At 45.0% G+C, this 9,888-nt stretch overlaps 1 pseudogene; it reads right to left on the bottom strand.

Annotated features, from left to right (window-relative positions):
- Nucleotides 1-326: 326 nt before the first annotated feature.
- Nucleotides 327-1,039, bottom strand: LOC102418343 (annotated as a pseudogene).
- Nucleotides 1,040-9,888: the final 8,849 nt, after the last annotated feature.

Below are 9,888 nucleotides of genomic sequence, written 5' to 3'. Positions count from 1 at the left end.
GGCCAAGGACCTCCCCCGAAACTAATGTGTTTCCTTTCAAAGTCACTGGCAACAGCAAGGAATAAATTAAATTAAAAATTCAAGCCTTTCTGATCCAACCATGAAAAATAAACAAACAAAAAAACCCAACATCACTGATAGTTTCTCAGGATATCCAGTGCCCCTGAGGAGATGGTCTGGTCAGGGGCTGTACTGACACCCTGCCCCTCAGGCATCAGGGGCTGTTGGCTGTCCCCATCACTGGGGCTGGTTCTGGAGCAGGCAGAAACCCCCTGTAGGTGGGGGCAGCACCAGTGGAGGGAGAGTCTCTATTTGGTCTTGGATTCGGTCGTCCAGTTGGGGCCGGCATCATGTGGGCCAGAACTAGGAGCCCAAAAGGGTCCAGAGTACCGGGACTGTGCTGAGGAAGAGCTGACAGCTGCCCAGGCTACTGCACGAATTATTGCTGGTGAAGATGGGCTCAGGGGCCTCACACAGGGTCTCGTTGGTTGGCCGCACATAAACCTTTAGCCGAAGGCAGGGCCAGTCAACAGCATTGGTGGTGTGGCAGAGATGTAGTAATACTCGTGGCCCCGGGCGGAACTCGAAGCCCAGCGAGAAGGGCGTGAAGAGCTGGAACTTCTCGGAGAACTTGAGCGGCCCCCGGGCTCTGCGAGCATGTTGCACTCCCAGCGCTTGAAGCCGTGCTGCTGGTGGTCGCAGGAGGCGTGGCCCTCGCCATTGACCATGTACAGCAAGTAGTGCTCCATGAGCTCAGCTGGAGGCAGCTTCTCCCCGTAGCGCGGCAGTAGATGTCCAGGTAGTCACTCATGCTCACCTCCACCGTGCAGCCCCCATGGTCGTCCCCCGCACCCGCGTGGAACCTGGGGTTGCTGCGGTTCCAGTAGACTGTGTAGGGGTCCGAGTTGGCTCTGGAGGCACCCTCGGCGGCGGTGGCAGGAGCAGCAGAAATAAGCACAGGCAGCAGCGGGCGCCATGGCCAGGTCCAGCCACCGCCTGCCAGCCCTATCCTCCTCCTCTGCTGCAACCACCGAGCCATTTTTTTTTTAAATTAAATACTAGTAATATAGCCCAGCTGGTGTGACTCAATGCTTGAGCATTGACCTATGATCCATGAGGTCACAGTTTTACTCCTGGACAGGGAACACACAGGGGTTGTAGGTTCAATTCTCAGTTGGCTGGAGTTGGGGACATGCAGGAGACAGCTAATCATTGATTCTCCTTCATTATTAATGTATTTCTCTATCCTTCTTCCTTCCTCTCTCTAAAATCAATAACAATACATTTTAAAAGTATATACATATATGCATAGTCCATGGACATAGAGACAATAATGTGGTGAGGGCCTAGAAACGGTGGGGACAGGGCAGAGGGAGGCAAAGGTGGATGAAGATGGGGGAATTGGGTCTATTTGTAACAGAGTCAGCAATAAAGATAGTTTGCCCACATGGTATGGCTCAGTGGTTTGGCATGGACCCACAAATCAAGGTATCTCTGGTTCAATTCCAGGACAGGGCACCTGCCCAGGTTGGGGGCTCCATCCCTGTAGGGAGCTCATCTCCCTCTCTCTCTCTAAAAAATCAATTAAAAAAGGAATACTATTAAGATTGATTTGATTAAGGAACACAAGGTGAATTAGGGCCATCAGGTTTCCCAAGGCCTCTAAGCAAAATTATGCCTTCATCTGTCTTTATAGAGAACTAGAGGCCCAGTGCACAAAAATTTGTGCACTGGAGGGGAGCATCCCTCAGCCCAGCTTGCCCCCTATCACACACTGGGAGCCCTAAGGGGTTGTCCTACTCCCTGCTCCCTGCTCCTCTTGGGGAGCAGACCTAAGCCACAGTCTGGCCTTCCTTTGTGGGAGGCGACCGGGCTGATCAGGGAAAGGCACCAGCCCCATCACCCCGCTGTTGCAGCCACTGCCAGTCACCGCAGCCACCAAGGTGTTTTCATCAACACGGACTCCAGTCCCTTTACCATGAAAAATGACAACTTTCTATAGGCATTTTCAAGATGTGTCTTTCATAGGATATGACATTTCTTTCTTTCTTTTTTTATCCTCACCTGAGGATATGTTTCCATTGATTTTTAGAGAATGTGGAAGAGAAAGGGAAAGACAGAGAAACATTATAGTGAGAGGAACACTTTGATTGGTTGCCTCCTGCATGAGCCCTGACCTGGGCCCAGGCCAGGAAGGAGCCTACAACCTAGGTACATGCCCTTAGTCAGAATTGAACCCAGAACCAGCAGTGGGCAGGCTGGGGCATTATCCACTGAGCAAAACCAGCTAGGACAGGATATGACATTTCTTAACCCTCCAGCTGTGGACCTTCCTTTTTTTCTCCAGGATATGGTAAAAAACCCTAGATCACCTATTTGGATTCTTATTACACAAGTTACTAAGAATATTACCAGTGGCATACAGGGAGCTAAGCCAATGAGCAGTCAGAAAAGGTGTCTCCTCTGTAGTTCACACCAATTGCCGGCTTGGCCCCTGCCCAGGCCTAACGCTTCTGGCCGAGTCATTAGCCCTGGGCAGGGGACCTCCAGCTCCCTCAATCTTTGGCTCAGCTCCTGCTCCCCATGACCCCTGGCTCTGCCCCTGCTCCCTGCCATCGCCAGCTCCCCCCCTGCTCCCCGCAATCGCTGACTCCGCCCCTGCACAGGCCTAACGCCTCTGGCCAAGGCCTTAGGCCTGGGCAGGGGACCCCAGCTCCGCATGAATGCCAGCTCCACTCCTGCTCAGGCCTAATACCATGCACAGGGGACCCACTGCACCCCACAAATGCAGGCTCCTCTCCTGCCCAGGCCTAATGCAGGGGACCAACAGCCCTCTGAGATTGCCGGCTCCGCCCCTGCCCAGGCCTAATGCCTCTGGCTAAGGCATTAGGCCTTGGCAGAGGACCCCCAGCTCCCACCATCGCTGGCTCCAACCCTGCTACCCGTGATTGCTGGCACTGCCCCTGCCCAGGCCTAATGCCTCTGGCCAAGGTGTTAGGCCTGGGAAGGGGAACCCTAGCTCTCTGCGATCTCGCACTCCACCTCTGCCTAGGCCTAATGCCTCTGGCCCAGGCATTAGGCCTGGGCAGGGGACCCCCAACTCTCGTGATTGTCGGCTCCACCCCTGCCGAGGCCTAAGCCTCTGGCCAAAGCATTAGGCCTGGGCAGAGGACCCCCAGCTCCCACCATCGAGGCTCTGCCCCTGCTACCCATGATTGCCTGATCCGCCCGTGCCCGGGCCTAATGGCTCTGACCGAGGCATCAGGCTTGGGCAGGGGACCTCTCAGCTCTGATTGCAGGCTTCGATAGCCGATAGCCAGTGGGTGCCTATGTATGCAAATTAACTGCCATCTTTGTTGGTGGTTAATTTGCATGTCATGCTGATTAGCCAATGGGAGGTGTAGGAAGGTATGGTCAATTACCCTGTTTGTCTATTATTAGATAGGATGTCCCAGGCATAACTGTGTTCAGGAACAGGAAGGAGCCTAGAATGGGTCTGCCTCAGCTTGGTCAGTAGTGTTTGAGTTTTTACTTCATGTTAGAAAAGATTTCACAACACGAGTTCAGAAGATTTTGAGGGTACATTAATTTAAACTGGGGATAATGAAAAAATGTAGACCTTATGACAGAACAAGAAACAGCAGAGAGACTAGGTGTGGCTCCTTTAGCTCTCGAGAAACATAGTGGGAAATAAATGAGCCCAAGCGAGACTCCTGTTAGCTCACTGGGCATTCAGAGTAAAAGAGGCCTTGAGTGCAGATTCAGGGGGTGAGCACTGGATGAGCTGTCACTGCTCATTGCTACCCTGGTTACAGGTCAAATGGGATCCCTGAAAATCATAGGGGAGACAGGCTGGTGTGGATCATTGGTTGAGTGTTAACCTATGACCCTGCAGGTCACTGATCAATTCTCGGTCAGGTCACATGCTCAGGTGGTGGGCTGGATTCATATTGTGGTGCATGCAGGAGGCAGCCTATCAGTGATTCTTTCTCATCATTGATGTTTCTCTCTCTCTCTCTCTCTCTCTCTCTCTCTCTCTCTCTCTCTCTCTCTCCCTCTTCCTTCCTCTCTGAAATCAATAAGAAAATACTGTTTGAATGTATGTTTTAAATAAATTATACTTACATAAAAACTTAAAAATTATTAAAATGCCACTTCCTATTATTTTACTATTTTTATCATGAATGTTCTTGAGTATATTTGTACCTACCACATCAGAATGTTGGAAATAAAGTATATTGATTTGCTATTGAAATATCTTAGCAGGCCAATGTTCAGTACCATCATTTTGTCAGATTGAAACTGATCATAATGAGAGTATTTACCATCAGGAAAATTGACAAATAATACAAAACTTCACTTCACTTGATTTACTATTGTATGCTTTGACTTAAAATGAATGGTGTAAAATGTTAGCAATGTAGATTAAACTTAAAAGTGTATCATGCAAGTGAGCATTAAATTGTGCATAAGATAAAATTTGAGGAAACAATTTTGTTTCCAACATTCAAAACATATAGTTACAAATGGCAAAGGAATCAACTGAATCCTTAGGGAATGAATGAATTGAATAAAGATGTCTTAGATGCTGAACTGTCCTCTTATTGGTTAAATCATAAATTCATTTGAAAAATGGCAAAAGTTACTGACCAGTCTCTCTCTCTCTCTCTCTCTCTCTCTCTCTCTCTCTCTCTCTCTCCATGTATATATAAAATTATTTTCGTTGCTGCTTCATAACTGTAATTTTGTTATTGTTATGAATTGTCATGTAAATATCTGATATGCAGGATGTATTTTCATTGTTACAAATTGAACATAATTAAAGCATAGTGATTAATCACAAAAACAATATGTAATTATATATGTGTTTTTTGATGGTATTAGGCGACCCCTGTGAAAGGGTCATTCAACCCCCAGAGGGATCGCGACCCACAAGTTAAGAACCCCTGCCCTAAACATTGTTGAGAATTATGTAATACAGAATGTGACAGGAGACTATAATGAATATTGTCCACAGAAATACAACAAAATCCTCCTTTCCAGGGTGACCACTGACCTCACCAATAATAGAGGCACGAGGCTGAAAATTAGAACCACAAAGTCATGCAGACATTTTTTAAGGCCTTGGCAGCAATTCAAAAAATAAAAAGCCAATATTGGACAAACAGTAATTTTCTGTCATTACTATGTGCCTGGCAAAGCACAGAAATTTGGGACCCTATTATATTTGCTCACCTCTACATGCTGACAGATCACAACTTTCCTTTCTAATTATCTAAGGCAGTGAGTATAACCCCCAAAGTTAAAGGTACAAAAGAAAAAAAAAACACCTTTACTGAAAGATCATAATCCAGATCATAGGACAGTAAGTGGTTTGCAGGTGGGTAAATCAGAACCTGAAACAATTCATCAAAGCATAATGTGCAAACCACATTGTAGCGGAGGAAGGGTGCTCTGGATGAAGCCTGCGTCAGATGCATTCTTTAGTCAGAGACAAAGGAATGAAAATACTGCCAAGAGCTCAGAGTAATCACAATTTTCTCAAGCACAAGTGAGAACACGGAATACATTTCCCCTAAGCACACGGGGGTTGTGACTGATGCACCCTCTTCAGGTGAGCCAGGTGTTAGGGGTGAAAACTCTTCAGCCAAAAATACTCACTGTGATATAAATCATGTAGTAGGTTTGTCCATGTTAGCAAGTGCAATGCAGCTTCTTCAAGCCTCACTTGCATCTGAAACTAAAGATGAATCTAGCAGAGTGTCTGTTCCATTAAAAGGAAGATAAAATCAGGTAAATGTGTCAGAAAGGATCTCCTTCAGTGTTGTTATTCTAAGTGAGAAGAATAAAGCATTCCCTGCACATTTCAGATTTGCTCCAGGGTGAACTCCCACGTGTATAACCAGACTAGGTTTGTGGCTAAAAGGTTTTCTACATTCACCACACTCATGAAATCTTTCCCCAATGTGACTTATTTGGTGTTCCATGAATTTAGATTCTTGGTTAAAGAACTCCCCACAATCACTATACTCACATCACTTTTCTGTAGTGTGAACTCTCTTGTGGTTAAAGGGTGAATATGGCACCTAAAAGACTTCCCACACACACTATTTAAATGGTTTGTCTTCAGTGAGATGTTCAGTAAGGTGAGACCTCCAATTGCTCAACTTCCCACAATCAATATATTAATTTAGCTTTTCTCCATTGTGAATTCTGTGGTGTTTAGTGAGGCGAGAGCTTTGATGAAAGGATATCCCACATTCTCTACACTCATGTGGCTTTTCTCCAGTGTGAATTCTCTCACGTTGAATCAGGATAGAGCTATGACTGAAGGAATTCCCACAATCTGTACACCCATATGGCTTTTTTTCAGTGTGACCTCACTGGTGATCATTGAAGTCAGATCTTTGGCTGAAAGATTCCCCACATTTGCTATATTCATACTTCTTTTCTTCAGTGTAAATTCTGCATGTTGTATGAGTGTAGACCTTTGATTGAAGGGCTTCCCACAATCACTACATTCATATGGCTTCTCTATAGTGTGAAATCTCTGGTTGTTAGTGAGGAGAGACCTTTGATGAAAGGACATCCCACTTTCTCTACACTCACATGGGTTTTTTTCCAGGGTGAACTCTCTGATGTTGAATCCGGGTAGGATTTTAGTCCATTTGAATTCTCTTATTTCTAATCAGGTTAACAATTCTTCTAAAAAGTTTCCCACATTTTTTATACTCATAATTCACTTCTCCAGAGCAGATACCCTGATGTTGAGCAACTTTCTGGTTGTTACTGGTACTATTTTCACATTTACCACTCTGGTGAATACTATTTCCATCAATAAATTCTTGTGAAATCTCACAGCCACAGTGTGGATCCTCAGTGTTAAGAGTTGCCTGATGGTAGGGATGATATGACATGGGTGAGAAGTCTTCCTAAATCTCCTTACTGGTTGAAGGCATGCAAGATAAGTAGAAGCTAATTTTGGACCCAAACGAAGCTCTGCCCACATCTACTTTACAGGGCTTCCCTTCACTAGCATCCCTCTGTTGTTGATGAAGATTCTCAGTAGAATGGATGACTTTCACACATGAATCCCCAAGGAATTCTTTTTGTACAACAAATGCTGTGTCTAAATAAGTCAGGTGGGGAATATATTTTAACACTGAGAAACAAGGCTTACACAGAAGGGCCTTCTGGTTTGCTAGAGCTGTCTTAGAAGCCCTGATCTGTGATTCTACTTCCACAGATACACTCTGCTCAGAAATTGGCACCTTATCTTCCATTTTCTGGCAAAAACCTAAAAACACAGAATGATAAGGAAATGAATGTTGACTGTGGTACCATGGGGATGATCTGATACAAACATGTATTCTACATAATACACTGTTTCCATGCAATTGTCTGAAAGTACGCAGCATGCAGGAAAGATTAATAAGAGGTTCCAGTGTCCCCAGGTCCAAGGACTAGAACAGAGGTAAGAAAGTCCCAGGACACCGTTATTTCAGAGGTCATAAGGTCAGGCAGGCAGAGTGGTTAGGGGCGATCAGGCAGGCAGACAGAGGCGTTAGTGGTGATCACGCAGGCAGGTGAGCAAGTAGGAGACAGTAGTCCTGGATTGCAATAGGGATGCCCGACTTTGGGCCTAAACTGGCAGTCAGACATCCCCCAAGGGGTCCTGGATTGCAAAAGGGTGCAGGCTGAGCTGAGGGCCCTCTCCCAACTACCCCCCTCCCGCCAACCCCCCATGCACGGATTTCGTGAACTAGGCCTCTAGTAAAATATAATGATTTGCTACTGAAATAACTTCTCATAACCTTGTTCAGTGCCATCATTTTGGCAGTTTGAAACTCAGCACAATGAGGGTATTTACATGAGAGAAGTCAACAAAGACTATGAACTTAGACTTCACTTAATGTATTATTGAATGCTTAGACTTATAAAAGAGGGTGTGGAATTTTTACCATGCAGATAACATCTGTAAGTATAAGGTACATGTGGGTTTAAAATGTAAATAGAATAAAAATTGAGAAAATAAGTTTTCCTTACATTATTCAAAACCTATAGTTCCATAGAGCAAAGTCAGTTTAGTTATAGAGGATTGAGTAAAATTCAAATATATATCTTAGATTGTGAACTGTCCTCATATTGCTTTAAAAAATAAATTATTTTAAAATAGGCAAAAATTCTGAGCCAACATTGTAACAAAGGAGATAAAGACAATATAAATAAATGTATGAAAAAATGTTCACCATAAAAAAGTATTTTTTTAATTAAATCTTTATTGTTCAGATCACATTTGTTCCTCTTTTTCCCCCCCCATAACTCCCCTCCTCCCAGTTCCCGCCCCACCCTCCGCCCTCACTCCTCACCCACTGTCCTCATCCATAGGTGCACGATTTTTGTCCAGTCTCTTCCCGCATCTCCCATTCCCCTTTCCCCCCCAAGAATAGTCTGACCATTCCCTTTCTATGTCCTTGATTCATTATAATCACCAGTTCATTCTGTACATCAGATTATTTATTCACTTGATTCTTAGATTCACTTGTTGATAGATGCATGTTTGTTGTTCACAATTTGTATCTTTATCTTTTATTCTTCCTCTTCTTAAAGGATACCTTTCAGCATTTCGTATAATACTGGTTTAGTGGTGATGAACTCCTTTAGCTTTTCCTTATCTGTGAAGCTCTTTATCTGACCTTCAATTCTGAATGATAGCTTTGCTGGATAAAGTAATCTTGGTTGTAGGTTCTTGGTATTCAGCACTTTGAATATTTCTTGCCATTCCCTTCTGGCCTGCAAAGTTTCTGTTGAGAAATCAGCTGACAGTCGTATGGGTATTCCCTTGTAGGTAATTGAGTCTCTTTCTCTTGCTGCTTTTAAGATTCTCTCTTTGTCTTTTGCTCTTGGCATTTTAATTATGATGTGTCTCGGTGTGGTCCTCTTTGGATTCCTTTTGTTTGGGGTTCTCTGCGCTTCCTGGACTTGGAAGTCTATTTCTTTCACCAGGTGGGGGAAGTTTTCTGCCATTATTTCTTGAAATAGGTTTTCAATATCTTGCTGTCTCTCATCTCTGGCACCCCAATAATTCTGATATTAGTGCGCTTGAAGCTGTCCCAGAGGCTCCTTACACTATCTTCGTATTTTCGGATTCTTTTTTCATTTTGCTTTTCCGGTTGGGTGTTTTTTGCTTCTTCGAATTTCAAATCTTTGGCTTGATTCTTGCGCTCCTCTGGTCTGCTATTGGGTATAATATTCTTTATTTCAGTCCGTGTATGCTTAATTTCTAGTTTCTTTATCGTAGCATCGAGGGTCTCATTAGTTTTTGTGAGGCTCTCCACAAGTTTATTGCAAGCCCTCAAAATTGCGTTTTTTAGCTCCATATCCTCCATTTCTGTCATGTTTTTTTGTCTCCGCATTTTTTATGCTTTCTTGGTGCACCCCCTTGTGGTCTTTGTGCGAAGTCTTGTTCTAGTTAAGCCTTGATTTTTTTAGTTAATACTGAGGGATTTGACCACCAGGCTGACTGGCTGTGAGAATCAGCTGTGTGGAAAACTTCTGTCCTCTGGGGAGGTGCTAATCTAGCCTTTGCCTGAGGTGATCCGGCAAATGGCTCTGCGCAGGGCTTGGGCGGGGCGGGATCAACAGGGCGGGAGGAGGGAGCAGTTATGTCTGCTTTCAGTCCCTTCCCAGAGGCTCTGCTTCTCAGAACCCCGGCAGCCGCTGCAAACCTCGGAGAAAAAGCTGCCCTCAGATTCCAACTGATGCCGGACAATCCCGCTTCTCCTATCTGAGTCTGAGTCCCTAGAGACTCGCCCGGACCTGGATCCCAGAGTCTGAGACTCCCTCCCGACCGAAACGACACGCACCCTCAGCCACCAGCCCGCTTTG

The sequence above is a fragment of the Myotis lucifugus genome, unplaced genomic scaffold (genome assembly GCF_000147115.1).
Source record: "Myotis lucifugus unplaced genomic scaffold, Myoluc2.0 scaffold_2758, whole genome shotgun sequence".
NCBI lineage: Eukaryota > Metazoa > Chordata > Mammalia > Chiroptera > Vespertilionidae > Myotis > Myotis lucifugus.
This window is presented reverse-complemented; position numbering and strand designations above follow the sequence as displayed.